Source organism: Ooceraea biroi, chromosome 2 (genome assembly GCF_003672135.1).
Source record: "Ooceraea biroi isolate clonal line C1 chromosome 2, Obir_v5.4, whole genome shotgun sequence".
In the NCBI taxonomy this organism is placed as follows: domain Eukaryota; kingdom Metazoa; phylum Arthropoda; class Insecta; order Hymenoptera; family Formicidae; genus Ooceraea; species Ooceraea biroi.
In genome coordinates this window covers 13,600,025-13,619,129 of record NC_039507.1, presented here as the reverse complement: position 1 = coordinate 13,619,129, position 19,105 = coordinate 13,600,025, and the positions used below count along the sequence as shown (strand labels likewise).

At 37.3% G+C, this 19,105-nt stretch overlaps 1 protein-coding gene across 2 annotated transcripts in view; it reads left to right on the top strand.

Moving 5' to 3' along the window:
• The first annotated feature begins 4,533 nt into the window (after window positions 1-4,533).
• Window positions 4,534-19,105, top strand: part of LOC105285279 (tachykinins) — a 56,326-nt gene continuing 41,754 nt past the window's right edge. Inside the window, exon 1 of one of the 2 annotated variants that reach the window (XM_011349397.3) lies at window positions 4,534-4,701. The gene's annotated coding sequence lies outside the window, so the exon portion shown is untranslated. The remainder of the gene's footprint in view (window positions 4,702-19,105) is intronic. The other variant, XM_011349398.3, reaches the window with a different exon arrangement.

The following is a 19,105-nucleotide window of genomic DNA, read 5'->3' as shown; positions in this document are numbered from 1 at the left end:
TCTCAGGATATATATGATTAAAAGGGATGTAATGAAACACGCGAGTACGTGAGTGCGTGCGTGTGTGGGACGCTGGATGTTTCCAAGCTTCAGTTACTGCCGATGCGAACCTCGATGACTATGCGCCAATGTTGCTATTTATTTAATAAAAAGATCTATAAATTCTTTTATTATGTCTAGGAGAAGTGTGCAATTTTTAATGATGCATTTTGAAGTTTGCGACTCTTCCACTGCGCTGTGAGAAATGTTCGATATTTGAGGAAGTTCACTTTCGTTAACACGCAAGATTAATCCCACTGAAGTAATGGTCTTCTTGATTTATTTTGTTTCCAGCGAAGTAGTGTGTATCATGAGGGATGGCTCTGCTGATGGCTAGTTCGGCAAAGTAACCCATTTGCATGCCAGACGCACTGGAGAGGATGATGAAACAGATGCGAATGTAGTAACTGCAGGCGCATCACACTCGCCGTCATAAAAAGAGTCAGAAGAAGGCTCTTCTTCTTTCTTTTTCATCATGGAAGCGAGCAAATTGACCGAATAATCTGCCTGTATAATTACTAAGAGGAAGATGCTGAATCTGTTTGAAAGGCTATGAGTCTCTCGCATTTCGTCTCATGCATATCGATCAACCTTGATTTCTTTATGAAGAAATCACGGATTTAGTAGAATAATTTCGCAACTTTTGCTTGTTTGCAAAAGTATTATGATGTAATACTATATATACTATATATTAAATATTTATGATGCACATAAGCATACATATGATATATTCTATTTCGAAATACATTTTTTAATCAAGATTTCCAAGAAATACGTGTACGTCTGAAACAGAATAAAAATGTATGAATAAAATGTTTCTCAGTACAGTAAAACTTTTTGACAAGAGCCTCGGATTTAGACTTTTATAGGATTAGGAATAGGAAAACGGCATGTCTCAACCGAGAAAATGCAGTAAAATTCAAATTATTTATCGGGCTCGAATCCGGATGTGCCCGACGCTGCGAATCACTTTAACTCGATCGCTTTGCGCTTCCGGTATGATATTGGGATATCGAGCATTAAATCGGGATTCGTCGAACGACGTAGAGAGATAAATAAGGACACCCGACAGATACAGCCCGCGGCTTTTCGACATCGTCAGATCCGATCAATCAACGTAGTTCCCGGGCTATACCTTGCCGGAGTTAAGAATACTCGAGGTGCCTTGCGCCTTCTCACCCCTCGTGAACCAGATGGGAAAGAGCGAAGCTTTTTTGACAGGCGAACGTAACTTTTAGATTACATTAATGACTACTTGCTATGAAGAATTTCAGCATTTTTCGTTTCGCAAAGTAGACGCGTAATATCTGTTTTTTATTACAATTTGCATGTTAAACAGATATTTTATATTATTTAAGTGCTATTTTAAAGCAGAGACGCGCACGTGAAGCGAAGCAAGTATACGCGTACAAGTCACATCTCGGAAGAGAGAAAGAAAAGAAAATTGTGTGATGATTATATTTGTAAAATTTACATTTGGTACACGATTACGCAGTGTTGAATATAAAATGAAGTGCACGTATTTTAACATGCAAATGTAAAAATGATGAAGAGTTATCCAGGTAAAATGTATTGAATAATAAACCACACAATAATAATGAGAATAAAAAGATTTAACTTTGAGTTTGTTAATCGTTAAGGTCCGGCGATTTGATTGCAGATCTGAAGGAACTCGCCCGTACAGATTGTACGTGTCGCGGATGTCAGAGAGTGCAGACGACAATCACTTGGGAATACTTTCTTCCCTCAGACGTTAGTAACGGTTCGCGACCGCGGCAGATCGCCCGTGAAACTGAGACCATTTTATTTTCTTGCAAACGCCGCAATCGATCTTCTCAAGCCGCGTATGGGAAATCACCATCACTTTTACAGCTGGAAAATTCCAAATGATGATAACATGTCCAATAAATGCACTTGCGTTACCACTTGAAGTTACGCTATATTTTATCTTAATGACCACTTTATTTGCTGGAGAACGTTAAATATACATAATTTGCAATTATCTGAAGATCTCCTTGATTGATTTCGTCAAAAGAGTCGCCTCTGTGAAAGAATCTATCTTTGAGGCATGTATATTTTCTGAAGTCTCAGGTGCTCCGTACAGCGTTTTAAAGTTTGAATGATAAATTTGACTCTTTCCGCCGCAATTCGATAGAGAAGATTGGATGCTGAAGATAATGATCATCGATCGCACATCACGGGCCAATTCGCGGACGGTTACATCGAGTTGACTCGAATACACGTTCGCAAGTACACGTGTCTTTTTCAAAGGTCAGTATGGTGTGGCATCGTTTACCTCCCCATTGTCTTTTATATAATATGTCACTTTATAAAAATACGTTGCAGAAACGTTAAGGTGACTTTCGCTTTGTTCGAAGAACACTCGCGGCAAATCGCGAACGATCGATCGGGAACGTCGCTCGCTTTTGTTCGAAAAGTGTCATTGCTCTAATGTGCTAAGTTGGACAATAATATTCGATAACGATGACATTTTACTCTTGAGAAACGAATTTTCAACTCTACTCTTATTCTGCATAGACATTCTCATTTGCAATAATGTAAAATATGGAGTGTGTGTGTGTGTATATGTATCTTCATAAATTTAAACTGGTCTTTATAATTACTTCATATCCTCGTTTTTGTGCATCGACGTGCTTCATGTTAAAATCATAATCCTTCCAATAACTCTCTCTTTCTCTTTCTCTGTCTCTCTGTTTCTCCTTCTTTTTTTTAATTATTTGCAGTTGCACATGCCAGAGTGTACAATAATATCGACACACAAGCCTGTTAATTACATATTTCTATCATAAACGCCATGTAATTTATATAGTCTTACGCTTACTTTTCATCGTTATCTCGACAGATTTTCGACAGTTGGGCGATAACCAGCCAGATACAACGATAATTCCTTAATGCGAGAATCTCGTTAATATTAAACATATGACACATTGCGACTGATCAGTGCTCCTTCTGGCCCATTCTGGTCCAAAAAATACTATTTAGAAATCGTGCGCCATCATATCGATCGCGTTTATCAAGAACGATAACATTTGACAGCGCATCTATTATCATATTTTGCAAGAAGTCGGAATTATATGAAACAAATGCGTGCGCAAATCTTGCTCCCCTCTCGACGCGAATGTTTTAGAAAGCACTTCTGAGAGACTTCGCACTTACCTCAGTTTTGTTTTACAGCATGGTTTCCCATAAAGATCACCATCTATTGAGATAACAAATACGAAGGGATTAGCGCGCTTGGGGGTTCTAATTCGGTTATCACGTCTGTCCTCAGGCGAAACCCATGTCGCCTCCTGCACAGGGTTTATATTTCCGATTTGGGGGACACGGATGCTACGCGCGCGCGTATTCGATCACGTAGTCGCTAAAAAAGAGGTTTTGTACTTGTACCTTCATGGGTGATTCTTTTTTAATTTACTTCTTAATCCTCGCTTGCCGGCTTGCAAGCAAAAAAAACTTTTGACAAAGTAAGAAACACAGCTGATAATTCGTGGAATGTAAAACGTCGAGCAGTGCGAATCTTAGCATATGAAGGTGTTAGCAGCAAATAGCGATCTCTACGTGACTTGTCTTGATAAAAGATTCTGTGATCGATGTAATATAATAATACTGATGTATAATTACAGCTCGCGGTTTTATAATGTGTTCTGGGTGATAAGAAGGGTATATTGCGGCGGTACTCCCTTTTTAATGATTTTTTTATAGAACGCATAGTATCTGCTTCACATCTTGTTACATCACGCTGCCGCATGCACATAATTTTACACGTATGCGAAGTATTAATAACATTAGATATTTTTTAATGAACGTATTCAATGAGAGAATATTTTCCTGCATTATAAAATCTGAAAAGAATACCTTCCCGCGGGAAAGTCATGTTTCTCTCAGTGTATCCTTTTACGCTACCACGTTGATCATCGATTGCTCTAATTTTATCGATTGCCGTTCATCATGTAAGAGCAACAGGACACGTATTTCTATGCATTCAATTCGCGAAAGGGTTTCGCGGATAAGAGACTCACCCTTTTTCCTAAGAGACGCCAATCGATGGGCAACACTAGCTGAGGCGTGAACAATGGGGTCAGGGTTGGTCAGTGAAGTAAATGAACTCATCATGCCGAACGCGACGGCGTTGCCTTTCGTCTTAATGTCGGCGATCAGTTTTATATCGCCTTCCATTCACCGGTGTGCATGCCATCGACGTCATGACCTGACGCTTTTCACGTGGGCGACGACCGGCCAAAGGGGGATGAGCAAGAAAGAGGGGTAACATGCGCAGGAAAGGAACCGACGTCGGGAACGGGACGATCGCCGCGACAACTCGTTCGTTCATCCAGGTGTTCGAGATGCAAGCTCCCCTCGAACCTCGGTCGGTGGGGGCCGTTCCACCCCTGTTCGGGGCGCAAGTTCAGCCTTCCGATTGGTCCGTGTACCCCGTGACGTCATCGCGCCGCTGGCACACGTATAACTTGAAGCACGCGGAGCTTCAGAATTCAGTCAGTTGACCGCCGTACGCCATACCGAACAGGTCTCACCTTGAAGAAAAGAGCCTGAGGGTTGCTGAGCGAACGAGTCTACGAACCCTTACCGATTTCCCCGTTACCTCGCCGTTTCTTCCGGCACTCCCGGCGTCACTCCCGAAAGGTGAGTGGCTTCAATTTTTATTACAGAGAATACCCTTCTTTATTTGCTGCCTTTGATTTATTTTTAAATTTATGTTGGAGCGAAATGATTAATTTCAAATATATGTATGCAATTTCATATTTTATAAATTTTCTGTAATTTTACAGTTTTCAAGTTATCGAAGGAAGTTATAAAAGTTGGGTTTCTTTATATACCATTTCACAAATATTTCATCAAGTGATATTCCATTTGACATTGTAACAGATTAGTGTCGAAAGTATTTTAAGTACTGATGGTAAATGATGTTTGCATCACATGAAATTGTGCTTTATTAAGTCAAAACCGCTTGGCCGGTCCTAAGTAGTATTAATCCGCAATGAGTCATAGTGTAGATGTTCCTTATTAAGTTAATTCCAACGGCGTAAAATATATTAGTTTCCTCAAGAGTTATCGTGTATAAGTAATCGTGTAGATGGATAATATTCGCGTTGACGGAGTTAATATTAGCCTTTTTAGAGTACTTTGCTGCTTCTCTGACGCCGAAGAGCAAGTTTATACATTACGTGTGTTGTTTTATATAGCGTATTCGTGAATTTCACAAAATGTAAACTTATCAGGATAAAATTGCAGAAAGATCTCTTTCATGGAAAGTTAATTAACTGCTATACAAACTTTCCGAGAAAATCTGGAAGATGAGACGCGGAGATGAGATTAATGGGTGATTTTTATAGATGATTTAATGAAAGTAATATCTGTGTGGAAACTAAAATATGCACGTGGAGAGTTTTATTTTTTTTTATTAATTAAATATCTTGATTTAAGAAATTATTCTGCAAAGTATTTTCAAGCGTTTTTAGATTTATATTTTGTACCTGGTGTCTTTTTCCCACGGAAACTTTTATTTTAATTTTAACTGTCTGATTATATTTTTAATGGAAAAGAATAAGATTTATTTAAGGGAATAAGATTTTTAATAGGAAAATGATGTAGATTAATTGATGCAAATCGAAACGTAGATTTAACAAAAATTACTGCAAATATTATCAGAAACGTATCCCTTTTATTTATTTAGCGATATTTGGATAAAATTTCATAAAATTTCTTTCTCCAATATCAATCAAATTACATACATATATAAACCGTTTGTGGTAATTGATTATCTCATAACGCAATTTCATGCAATTTTAACTCAGCATTTGTCATTTAAACCGCACATTGAGCGAGACGGGTAAGTTTCGTGGCAATGTACGATTATATCATGGAAGCAACAGGCTTCCGACGCAACATATATTCTTGTGCGAGATAAACGCGTTTCCTTTTATAATATTGAGAGTTATTTCTACATCATTAATTTATTCTTTGTATCGATAAAATTTTTATAATTTAATTACCAATTGTCCTGATCTCAGTGCTGACAGAACTTTTATTCAAAAATTATCCATGAAGATATTTTTCATTTAAACCATAGAATTTGCGTAAAGGATTATTCTCTATTGAATTTTTGCACAAAACAAAAAGACAAACATGAAATTTATCAAATTGAAAGATTTGCCATTGCAATTTAATTTGTTAGTTTCACATCTAGTATAAGAAAAAAAACGGATACGCGAAAAGGCAAAAGAAAGAAACATGCAGCTACTTTTATTCTCTCATTGGTTATAGATACAATACACGCAACAAACATGTATCAAACACATTTCTGGCCTTTATTCCTGGTTCTTTGATTTCTTGCGCATTGACGTACCATTTCCTGTTTTCTGCAACATGCCGTCATCATTCTTTTCGTTACAGGGATTGTATTGTAATACATAAATCCTTTTTCAATTCACAAGATTCAATTTACACAAGATTTCGGAAAAAATAACAGAAAAATTTCGAATGCCTGCTTCTTCTTTTTAAATCTGTATCTTTAATATTTCGCAGCATCACGTCCATACCTCTTAGAGCAACATTTTGAAAAGCGATTCCGAAGATATTCTAAAGTTAGAGTAACAGTAAAATCAGTCATATTTTAAAATGAAAATAGTGATAAATTCAAGATGATTGATAAATTTTAGTCAATTTACATTTTTCCGTGCTTTAATATCTGACGATGGGGGATATACGATTACAAATCTTTTCTTTTTTCGTGTACAATCTCGTTTGAAAAATGTACCTACCTCAAGAATTCCTCGAAACACTCCAACGTGTCGCAATACGCGGATTATACGCTTCCCCGCGTAGAATTGCTGTCGCTTTATTGATAGAGAAGCAGGAGAAAAGGATAGGAAAAAGGGCGCTGACAAGACACACCGGTTGCACGGCAGTAATTTTATTTTCCGCCCAGCGCGACGAGCGATCGAAACTAAACGCAATTTTGAGGGTACGTCAACGGGGAACTTCATTTCGAACGAGACACAATCTCGCGGGGGTTGGGGAGGAAAGATGCGAGAGAGCGATAGATAGATAGCCAGATAGCCAGAGAAAGAGAGAGAGAAAGAGCAAGGAAGTCTTAATTTCCAAAGTGCTTTACAATGCGATGCGGGACCTACACCTCTGTGCGTTACTCACTCCCCTGCGACCGTTTTAAATGCGACGCCGCCGGTAGTACCCGGCGCGTCACCGGAACCGCCTCGCCGACTTCCGGCGGCGTTATCCTCGTTAGCGCGAAGTCGGAATCATCCATGTCGTAGCCGACGTGCTCTCCAAGGGGATGAACGCGGAATTTATCGGACTCGACGGGGGACGAGATCGGCGTAAGTGCGGAACTTTTTATCGCGTGGGAGAGAGGGACGTCCCGAGACGCAGACGCAACTTTCGGATTCCGTCATTGCTTGTCCATTCGCCGTGTCCATTCTGCTTGCGGAGCTGTCTCATGTTTTTATCGCTTCTAGAATTGTCGAGCAAACTCGTTCGTTGCCGGTGTACATACGTGCACGTATTTCCCCATGGCACGCCGCAGAATTTCCGCCTGATGGGCTCTCTTGTCTCGTCTGAGAGTTCGTGCGGAAATCTCCGAGACGGGAATTCGCGCTCCTCGAATTCTTTCCGCGAGGATTTTTCGGCGCTCGCGTTGTAATACTTATACCTCGCGAATAGGAGAAAGGTTCGCGGATGTGCTCATGCGTTGCTTTACGTCCAATTTATTACGTTGCATCTCTTTGCGTTGTACATATTTGCGACGTTAGGCAATGCATTTTCTTAGTTTTAATTCTATAAATATGATAATTTATTAATTGTTTTATTATTATTTCATATAAGAATTTATTGTTATTTTGAATATATTCTTTCCTTGTATATTTTGATTATCAATATTGTTAGTATTATTATTATAATTTTTAAGGAAATTTGTTATATAGGATTTGTTATATAGGAAGTTAATTATTTTTATAACGTTACGAATGTTACGAGCAATAATCGCAAATGGTACGCTTTATGTAATAATGTTTACTTAGAAGAACAAATAAACAGAGAAAAACCAAGAGGATGTTACAATATTAATTATAGCATGTTAACAGATTTCTAGATAGTTTGTCAAATTTAATCCTTTATTTGTTTGTGAGATGAAATTGGTTCACCAATTACATTATTCAGATATGTCATGCCGAAGTAGAATTCTCAGTCAGGATAGTCTCTCTTTCTCAATCTGCGAGTATAAATTGACAGTAATCATGCATAATTTAATCTGGCTATAGCATTCTCACATTCATGTACATGTAGAAATCACGAAAGTAATTAGCAAGTTTTGTACAATACATCATTTGCAACGTATTCCCCTCGAGAAATCTAGCTCGGAGAATTAATCGCTACGAAAACTTATACGTAATTCATACAAGCGTTTCATTATCTAATTCTTATGCAACGTGCGTGCCATGATATTTCTTTGTGGTTAATTGTTTTAATTTATCTGATTACGCAATCACGAGAATATCCACAGATATTTCTGTAATCTCAGCTTGACGAGTTGTAAAAGAACGTTTCGATATTTCCAACAAATATCTTTATAGCAATTACATTTTATTAATATCTAGAATTCAATTTTTTACAGTATTTTTCCAATTGTGATAAAATATTTAATAAAACTTTTTTGTAATATTGCATTCTCATAAATACAAAAGAGATACCTTTAATATTTATATTCATTTATGTTGCACATGTTTTGTGGATAATATAGATTTGTAGCATTTGGAATAATTTAAAATATTTTCAGCATTTTAAATGTCCAAAGTGTTCGTTAACGCTAATTTCGTTTAACGCGTTACAATTAATCCGCTTTTTACGAAATTACATTTTTGCGTAAAGTTCACAAAAGTGTCACAAAATAATGTAAAGCTGTAATCGAGATGCTAATGCATATATAAATATGTAAATATCAAAATTTGCAAATATCAAAATTTATTATAAATTACCGCGAAAAATCATCAATTAATTTTTTTTATGTCGTTAATTAAACTAAAAGGGAGGAAACGGTAAAGGCTTTTTTTAATCCAGTAATTTCTGTTTTAATCTATGGTATAAAATAGCTGTAAAGATTATTATAACGCTATATATCTGTACGAGAATCGTCATTATCTTAAACATACATGATCCCATCAATTTCGTTATCATTACGCGATGCGATGAGAAAGAAGGAAATGGCATCAGTGATACTATATATGTTTTCGTTCATCTTTATTGCTCCTTCATTCGTCGTATTTGCATAGAGAACAGGACGTGCAATGTAAGCTGCGATAGGTTGAACTTTTGGGAGCGACTTACCAAAGAGATTACAGCTTGGGGAACGATAAGAGTAAGGAAAGGAATATAAGGGAATAGCAAATTATAGACTCAATTTCCAGAACTCCGCGTGGAAGAGAATTAGTAATCTTCATTAAGACACACGACGACTAATTACAATTGTGATTAGTTAAATAGTTCAACAACCGACGAGAACAGCTCCACAGCCTAGTAGTAGTATTCTCCTTTCTTCTCTTTCTCTGTGATTTCCACTAAAAAAAAGAGAAAAAATATTTTGCTACAAATATAAAATTCATTTTTATTTGGAACTTATTTTGCTTTATCGTTAATTAAGTATAATGAGTCGTATACAAGCATATTGAATAAGCCATACAATTTTGCAAATACGTTGGAACGTTGACATAAAAGTTGCACGAATTAAGTTAAATCTTATAATTAATTCGGCATAATTAGATATATGTTTGAATTAGATATATGTGTGAATAGAAGCAGAGGACGAGCATGTTTTTTACTTACGTTTGTACATACATACATACATGTCCATTTCTGATTAAAAGATGACCTATTTACATGCGAGTTTGGAAGAATGCAAGACTACTTCTTTTTATTAGAGAGGCAGCTTTCTTTAGTTCCTAACTCTTCCTTCTAAATTTTTTTATCTTTTTAATTCGTACATACATAGTTTGTACGAAGTTTTTTTACATAGACGCGTAGGTCTGTCTCTGTTTGACGAATCGATTATTCGACTGACAAATATATTATAAAAATATTGTATTAATTAATGTAGATTTTATGTAAATTTATGATTTCTCGTAATAGCTGGATACAGCGATACAATTTATTTACTTGTACTGCGTGATTTATAGTCAACTTACAGTGCAAGAAGAACGAAATATCTATTTACTGAATTATGATTTATTTTTCTCGTCGTGATAAATCGCTCTAGCATCTGTGACAACGTTGTGCGATGAGATTGCAAAGTTTGGCAATTGCTCTGTTTTTTTTTCTTTTACGTGTTCGGCGATCTAGTACTAACGTATCTGGTGTATGTGCATTCATGGTGAACGCAAAGCGCGGAGCTATCCTCGTAGCTTTTTGAGATTACTTTCTTTACCTTTTTTGGTATCCATGGCCAGTAGAATGTTCTGTTTCTTTCTTACTAGTTGATTTGATTTTATTATTTCAAAGAAACGAATAAATCTGATTTAGCAAACATTTACGTCGTGCAATTTACACCGTGCAATCGCAATGTATCCCGCGTTAATTATCGATATTTCATAACAATGATAAATTTTAATAAATATTATTCTATTCTATAGCATCTTTATTCTATGGGCAAAACACACAATGAACATTTTATAATTAATTAATCCCAGAATATATTCTATTCCAAAAATATTATCTGATGAAATACGCGCAAATACCGACACTGTGGTATTGGCAGCGGGGAGCATTCATACAAAAGAACCAGAAAACAATCGCATCTGGTCATATCGTAGATTATGTTTTCACAAACTCTTAATCTGATCTTCGGTCACGAAACACCCGCGCTCAATTGCATAACGAATAAAAAAGATGTTTCTTCATCGTTCACATTGCAGCAACTAGTCAAATTCATAAACTGCTATTTTTGCAGGATTACGTAGCTATCTATGCGCATAAATTTCGCCATGGACGCGAGATATCGATAAATGAAACCAAATTGAAAGCCATTTGTGCCGTTCAGAGCATATTGCGATCCTCCGCCGATTTACATAAACGCGTACCAGCTGATACTGCTTCGAGTTTAGATCTGTCATTTTTATCGTGATAGCCCTATCTCGAATCGCTGCCGAGCTCTGATTCTACGTAGGTCTACAGATCTACTGAATTATTCGACGGTAGACGGTAGACGGTAGGCGTTTCAGGGCTCTCGCGGGACGGTTTCTTTGTATGGATAATATATCGGATTTTATCGGTAGCTTTACGTCGCTATTTGCAGACTCGAAATCATTGCTGCCCCTCTCCTATATGGCCTTTGTAAAGCAAATTGTAGCTGATGCTTTCCTCACGAAAATTTCACGAAGCGTTTTCGAAAGCGCGAAATAAAAATTCCACTGAAACAAATCGCGATAATAGAAATCTCGAAAGAACGGTTTTTCCTTCTTATAAATTCTTGGAAAAGTTTTCGAAAAATAAATCATAATAATAAGGATACCAAAAGATGCTCGTTTCCTTTGTGCAAATTCCTTTTTCATATGTTCGTTAGTTGCTGTTGCTTGCGAGGTATTACTTTTTGATATGGACCATAGTGTTGTTATGCGAGAATAAATCAAGTAACGCGACAATTTCTTCAGTTAGTGCCACGAGTTGAAGCAGATTCTAATCGGTTTCGCACAAGATAATTAATCCGCTAAAAGTATCCCGGTGATGCTGATCACGTTCCGCCCGTAAAGATAGGCTATTAATTAAAATTTTTCCGCGTTGCGGCGACGACGCCGCGCTGATGAGAATCGCAAAATATCAGCGATAATCCTAATTAGGATGCTAATTAATCGTTACTACTCTCCTGCAAGAGTCGCCTTGCCGCAATTATGTAAAATTACGCGTCGGGGTAATGATTAGTTTCTAATGCCGCGCAGCCAGGATGTCTGACATGTGTGCGCTTGTACTACTTGTATTACAGGCGCGGTCCATAATTTCTATTGTTGACAATGAGCTAAGATTGATCAGCATGCAAAATGTTGGAAAATTATGATACATTAAATCGCGCTTGAGATTTAAAAAATGACCGTATATACATAATTAATTCGTATGTTATACGAAATAGATAAAAAATTTGATAAATCTCGCACCGAAGGAAATTACGTTTACGATTATTCTCCGGCCACTTTTCACTGGACCCTCTTCTCTCCCTTTCTCTCTGTTAATGAAATTTGCGGTTTGGTAAATTTTCCGGACACCACAAAATAATGCGAGATGTACATGTAACGATAAGTTTCATGTTCGGGCGAGTGTAAATTGGCAAACGCGATATTGCAGCATAACAGGAGTCCGACTTTAATTTCCATTCCCGCGTGATAAACGGCCGCGTATCGCGCAATATGAAAAGTTCGCCGTTTCAATCGGACCGTCGACGGACGAACAGAAAGTGTTTTACTTGTTGAGCCGCGCGCATGTCGACAATATAGTTGCGCAACGTTGCTGTCCACTCTGTCGCCGTATTGCTGGAGCTTCAACTGCGAAACGTGCACGTTCGAATCGCTTAAAATCCGCGTCTCGAATTAACGTCGAACTTTAGTTTACAATAAGCTCGTGGCCAATTGTTATTGTATTTTGGTCGGTGAATTAGCTAAATTTGTGACATGCACACGTGGGCGAAACAACGGCCTGAAAGTAGAACGCAAGTTACATAAGTGATCACTTAGCTCGGCGTGGCATACAATCGCGTTTTACTAATTTATTAGTGACGTATTCGTTTTCTCTCTCTCTCTCTCTCCCTCTTACTCTCCGTCTCCCTATCAGCAATGAGCTATTTTAAGTACCATTATATCGTCCTACAATTGTTAAATTATTATTCATAGTTAAATGCGCGCGCTCGAAATACTTCATCCGTCGCGGAATTATTCGCAGCTGCGAAACGTGCCGTTTTCCGATTACATTGTAATACATCTGTTGCTGCGTTTAACTGTCGGATACTGTTTAACTGTCGGCTACTGTTAATAGAAAAGTAGCGAGTAGTGAATAGATTTAAAATTCAATATGGGATGGATGTACCTGCGCTGCATGTCATTTCAGTCTCCGCGAATTGATCTTTCTTCGTCGTTCGTCGTGGGAATCACGCGAAGATGTCAGGCGTGTTCAATAATTCGGTGCCTTTACGCATAAAACTCAAATTATTTATTTATGCAGAAAGTGCGAATAAGATAAACTTTTCAAAATAATCTCCAAATAATCTGAAAATAATCTTCAAAAGAATCTTTCACAATAATTACTTTCTTGACTTCTTTGACTTTGTGTCATTTTCTGACTAACTTTCTGATTCCATCGTGAGAAGAATGGGGAGGTTTTGATTCAATTAAGTCGAACGGATTAAATTAAAAGCATCAAGCATCAGATCTTTCTCTCTCTCTTTTTCTCTTTCTCTCGTATAGATACTTTCTTCAGAAACGCGTCGCGTTTGCTGATGGGAATATGGAAAGTTCGCTGCGAGGCAATCTAAGGAACATTTAAAATCTCGGTGGACACGATTTGGATGTTTATACATTCTTACGAGATACAAACCGTCAGATAGAGATCTCACGAACGAAGGCAGGTCCTGTGAGTATCCTTCACGAAAACTTCATAAATCACCCTCGTGAGAAAAAAAGGGAGACAGCGGCGGGCTTTTCTCTTGGGGAAGATATGGGGAATACAGCATCGGTTCTGTCACGTCGAAAGACAATAATGGCATAAAGAAGAGGGATCTTCTTAACGTTGCTTCATGTGCAGTAACAATTACATTTAATATTAAAAGGTGATAATTTGTCTGCTAAATAGGTCGTTTAATTAATTAATTTGAACAAGAATTTTGTACGCCTCTTGCATACAACTGTAGAATGTAACACCTGTGGAATGTAACATCTGTGGAATGTTCACGCAATAATAATATAACGCAAACGTTAAAATTGCAGTCAAAAGATATAATGAAACGGTTGAGATTTAATAAATCGCATTCTTCTTTTGCGAGATGTAAAATTCTTTAACGATGTTATTTAAACGCTCGACGGGAAAAAGAATCTTCCTGCAGTGCGATACAAAGTGATCGACGTTGATTTGATTTTAATTATAAAATCTGTGATACATCAAGAGCATGCTTCACTACGCGGAACGAGTAAACTCTCTGCAATATCCGTAAGTAAATGTAACGGAGTATTTAAAATAAGATACTCCCGCGAGACGCGAGCCATCGCATCGGAAATTATTATTCGACATACTAATTTTCACGTCGCGTGCTCCGCGACTGCGTTACCGAGTGCGTTACAATTTTAATGAGCACATCGTACAAGAGCTCCCCAGAAAAGGACGCCATTTTCGTGAGGTACGCTGATAAACAAAGACGGAGAACGCATTATCGATTTCAAAGTTCTCGCATATTTCGCGACACGCAACAGCCTTGCATTTACATCTTTGCGAGACGTTGGATGTATAATTAGCGCGCGCGCCACTTCCTACCCTTTTCTTGAGGGAGGAAGAGAAAAAAATGAGACGGAGAAACAAAAAGAGAAGGCTCCAAGTTTTCTTTCGTTGAGGCCGTTATTTTAAAGAAGCATTTCGTTGTCTGCGAAACAGTCGTATCGAGATGCGAGATATGCACAGCCAGACGATTACAATCCCAACGCCGACAAGCACGATGCCGCCGGTGCGGAGATGCTTCATTGATCTATTTCGCGTGTGTCCCAGCATTCAACATCCAGGACTGAATCCCGGAATCCAGAAGATTTCGCGCTTTCGTAATATAACGCGCGTTTCACTCACACTCGTCACGCGTGCAACGATAATCTTATTTCCCTGTCGTGTCCCGGCCCGTGATATCATGCTCTTACCCCTTATTTGCGTGCACCGACGTGCTGGATCGGTCGCGTGACAACGTTATATTAACGGGAAAACCTTTTCCCGTGGGTGGGAAAAGAAAAGAAAATGTGTAGCCTTTTTACATTAGCATCGCGAGACTCGGGGTATAAAAGTGCCGACAATGTGGCGCTTTTCTAGTCAAAGAGTGGGTCACTATTTCAAGAGATTCCATAATGAGGTCTGGATGATCGAGATACATTGTAAAAAACGAATCAATATTCAAATTCTGATGCAGGTAATCTTATCTTGGTTGATTTTTAGTCGATGCGAAATGTTAATCAAGTAGTCTTGGTTGATTTTTAGTTGATGCGAAATGTTAATCAAGTTCGCGTTATCTGTGTGCGATACATTTTGGAACTATTAGCTTGCGTCGCGTCAATACATTTAAACATGATTTTAATACACGTGGGGATTTAAAATTTAAAAGTTAAAAATATTAGGTAAACGTTACGTATTTTCCTTTCTTTTCGTAGGAAACGTTTCGCCCCAATTCGATGCTCCTGAGTTTATTTTTGGCATTTGTAACCGAGAAGATGACGCTACATACTACTGCTCCATCACTGTATTATTCTATTACGCAATTGTGTTTTAGGCGTTTTATCAAGGATTTATCTTGACAGTTGGACGTGATGCGAGAAGTATTCGCATGGAAAGGTTGTTGAGCGTGAAAGATAGTGGATCGTAGGACGAAAACGGCGATGCCAGGGAGATTTCAACGCACCGTGTGATGAAGTATAAGCGGGGGGTTGTTGTGACGCACGGCAAATGCCCAACATTTCTGGGCTACGTGACAAATAAAGGCATAAGACAGAAGATAATAGATGATAGATATATACGAGACATTCCTCGAAAGATCTTGGGAACTGAGCTTTCCTGGAGCTCATTCTCCCGATGAGAAGCCGGTTAATTGAATGCAAAAAGCAACACGCAGATGAAGGATAGCAAAAGCAAGTAAAGAGAGAAGTGACAAAAAGTTACGTAAAGTAGGATGGGAAAATATGGAAAGTTACGCGACGACGGGAGGAATTATAATAATATTATTTTTTTCATAATTTAATTGATATTATCGAAACACGCGAGAATTATTGCGCTCGCTAGAATGCGTAATTGCGCGCACCGCGTAGACAAGATGAGCAAGATGTCGCGGTGAGATGAGATTCTGATTGGAAGCTCGTTAGAAATTTACGTGGTAAATCGCGGATTACGAGGCTCGAGGTAAATACAATTTGGAGGCTCTTAAGCGGTAATCGTCCTAAGCAGACAAGTTTTCTCATTGCTAGCTAACCGGACGCTAATCCGGCGGTAATTGGATAGCACTCCGTTATTGCCTGAACTTAATCAGCCCTTAAGTACAGGGATGCAAGGAAAGAAAAGAGAGAGAAAGAGAGAGAGAGAGAGGGGATGGATAAAACAGGACTTTGTATTCGTCGGCTGTAAAATTGCATGCGTGTCCAGATTCGCCGATATAAATTGAGTAATCGACGAGCAAAGCACGTTGGAAGAAACTGTTATCTCAGATTGATATCGATGAAATTCTTAATAAATTTCACTTTTATATATCGCCTTTAGTACGGCGGAAGTTATTAAGAAAATTATTTGTATTCGGAACGATAGTCATCTCTTCTCGGAAGATTTGAAAGAGTAATTCAAAGTTTAATCGAGATGTACGGAGAGATAGATGGTCGCGATAAGCAAAAGCGGGACATCCCGTATATCGTTTACAGCTTCAGGGGAATGTGTATAACTTAGCGTAGAAATGGAAGCTTTAGGTCTGTACAAGGAGGCGTAACAAGTTGAAGGTTTTTCTCTCCAAATGCAACAGGATTTACGTCTCGTCATTCAGTCTGATGAATTGCTGAGTCAATTCTGCTCAGCACCGCCATGATTAATAATCGCAAACCATTACAATTATCTTTTACTATCTAATAATAAATAAATCAATCAAATAATAAAAAAATAATAAATTTACTAGGTTTGTGCACAATAAATTGCTCAATGTAACTCCATAAATCTCTTATCGCCGTTTATCCTTGTTCAAAGAATCCAATATACCTTTATCTTTTTAAATGTATTCACATTAAAGTATGGAAATTCACTGTTTTATCAGTTTCGTAATTAATAGCAACCCAAATGTGCAACGTTATAAAGTTTGCTATCTTGACCGGGTATATTTGTAGCTTTTATATAAATAATTTCGCGAGCAAGTATATATTCCTATGTTCTTTTAAATTCCGCGCAGAGCAATTGAAATTTCCCAGGTTAAAATCGCACAATCATGCATCTGAATAGATCGGAAGAGTTATACCTGCTGAGTTCGTGGAATTGCTTTATGTACTTAAGAGAGACATTATAATTGCAAATTGCTTCACCCGGTCTTCTCAATGGTCTGCTTACCGCGAGTTCACGATATTTTAACGCAAATATGAAGTATTCTCGGAAAACTGCTACCCATGATGCGCACAAATTCGTGTTCGTTTAAGGATATTATTGTCGGTTGTTCAGCAAATCCATTTATGCTATTTATACGAGTGCGGAATAATAAGTAGAAAAACGGATTCGCGGAATAACTGTTCGTTCATCCAGAAAATATTTGATAATCCATTAAAATTGATGCGCACTGTGCTTGTAATTAGCAAACTAGCAACATAATGCGTAAAGCTCATAATAGTAAACGTAAATTATGAAAAATTATAATATGTAATAATTATATAAAATAAATAAAGCATAACAAAAATAAAATAATAAATATAAAACTATAATAATAATAATAATAAACTATGTTTATTTGATTGGTGTTCGTTTAATAGAACTTTTGTTTCTTTCATTAAAAAATCCAAACATTTTCAATTAATTCAATTAATCTTCTACCTAAATAATCACAGATTGAACAAATTGACAGGAGAGAAACATTGACGTGTTTCCCGAGAAAAGTGCGTTTACGTGCATCTTGCTAGATGACAAGTGGAGCAAGCATGGGCGTTACGTCCTTTTGCGATATGACAACAGTTGGTTGAACGCCTCGCGATCCTTCGTACCATAATCAAGGGGCGAAGCTCTATATAGACTTACTCGCTTCTTGCCTGTGTGCAACGACGTTTTGTCTCGTACTAATCCGTTTGCAATTGCCCTTTCCGGGGTTTACGTCGGGTCATGCTCATGCGGAATACCGGAAGGGTGGAACGTTAAGTGATCAAAGATATAATGATGTTGGCATTTGAAAAAAGAGTGATCGACGAGACGCAACACTGCATCACGGGAATTATATTTTTTGTGAAAATGTTTATTATATATTGTTATTTAATTACATGTTTTAAGACTTTGAATGTGAAAAAGCAGAGGGAGTGATTTTAAATAATTTTCTATAACTGCCAATGTGTAATTACGATATATAAAATCAATATACATTTTATGTATTATTTAATAATTTTATGTAATCGAGGAGAAAATTTTATCATAAAATTTGTATACTTTAATTTTGATCTGACAAATATTTGATTATCAATAAAATTTAATATTCGTTGAGTGTGCGATGTATAATTCGTGACATTGACAATTCTTTCGAGAATTATTTAATGGCAACAAACAGAAATATAGAACGACACAAGAACGTGGTTTATTTTTAAACTTTTATGCCGATTTATGATTGACACGCAATGAATTGGACGTGCATGTCCCTCGGGAGTTGTTCTGCAGATTTATGCAGCGTCGAGGGAGATGAATATTCTATGGAATCAGATATCGAAATGTATATAATATAAAAAACATATGGTGCGAGAGAAGGCAACGGGCAGCGGCGAAGCGCAAGTATAGTCGGATCATTAACTTTAAATGATACGTTTTTAACATATTTTTATTTTCCATTTATTTTTAATTCTGCGTTTTCTATGTATTTTTATATATGTATTTGTATTTTGTGAATAATGATACAAGAGATATATATTTTTATCTGCTCGTTTCGTACGCGCTAAATCTTACAGTGTATTTAATGTAATAATATTTGGTTACGCGAAATTGAGATCATATTATGCTATAATCTGTTAGACTTTCCTTTGATTTAATGTAAATTGTGTTTAAAGTAGGCGTTTTAAAGTGTATAGGCATGTAAATAATTTCTGAA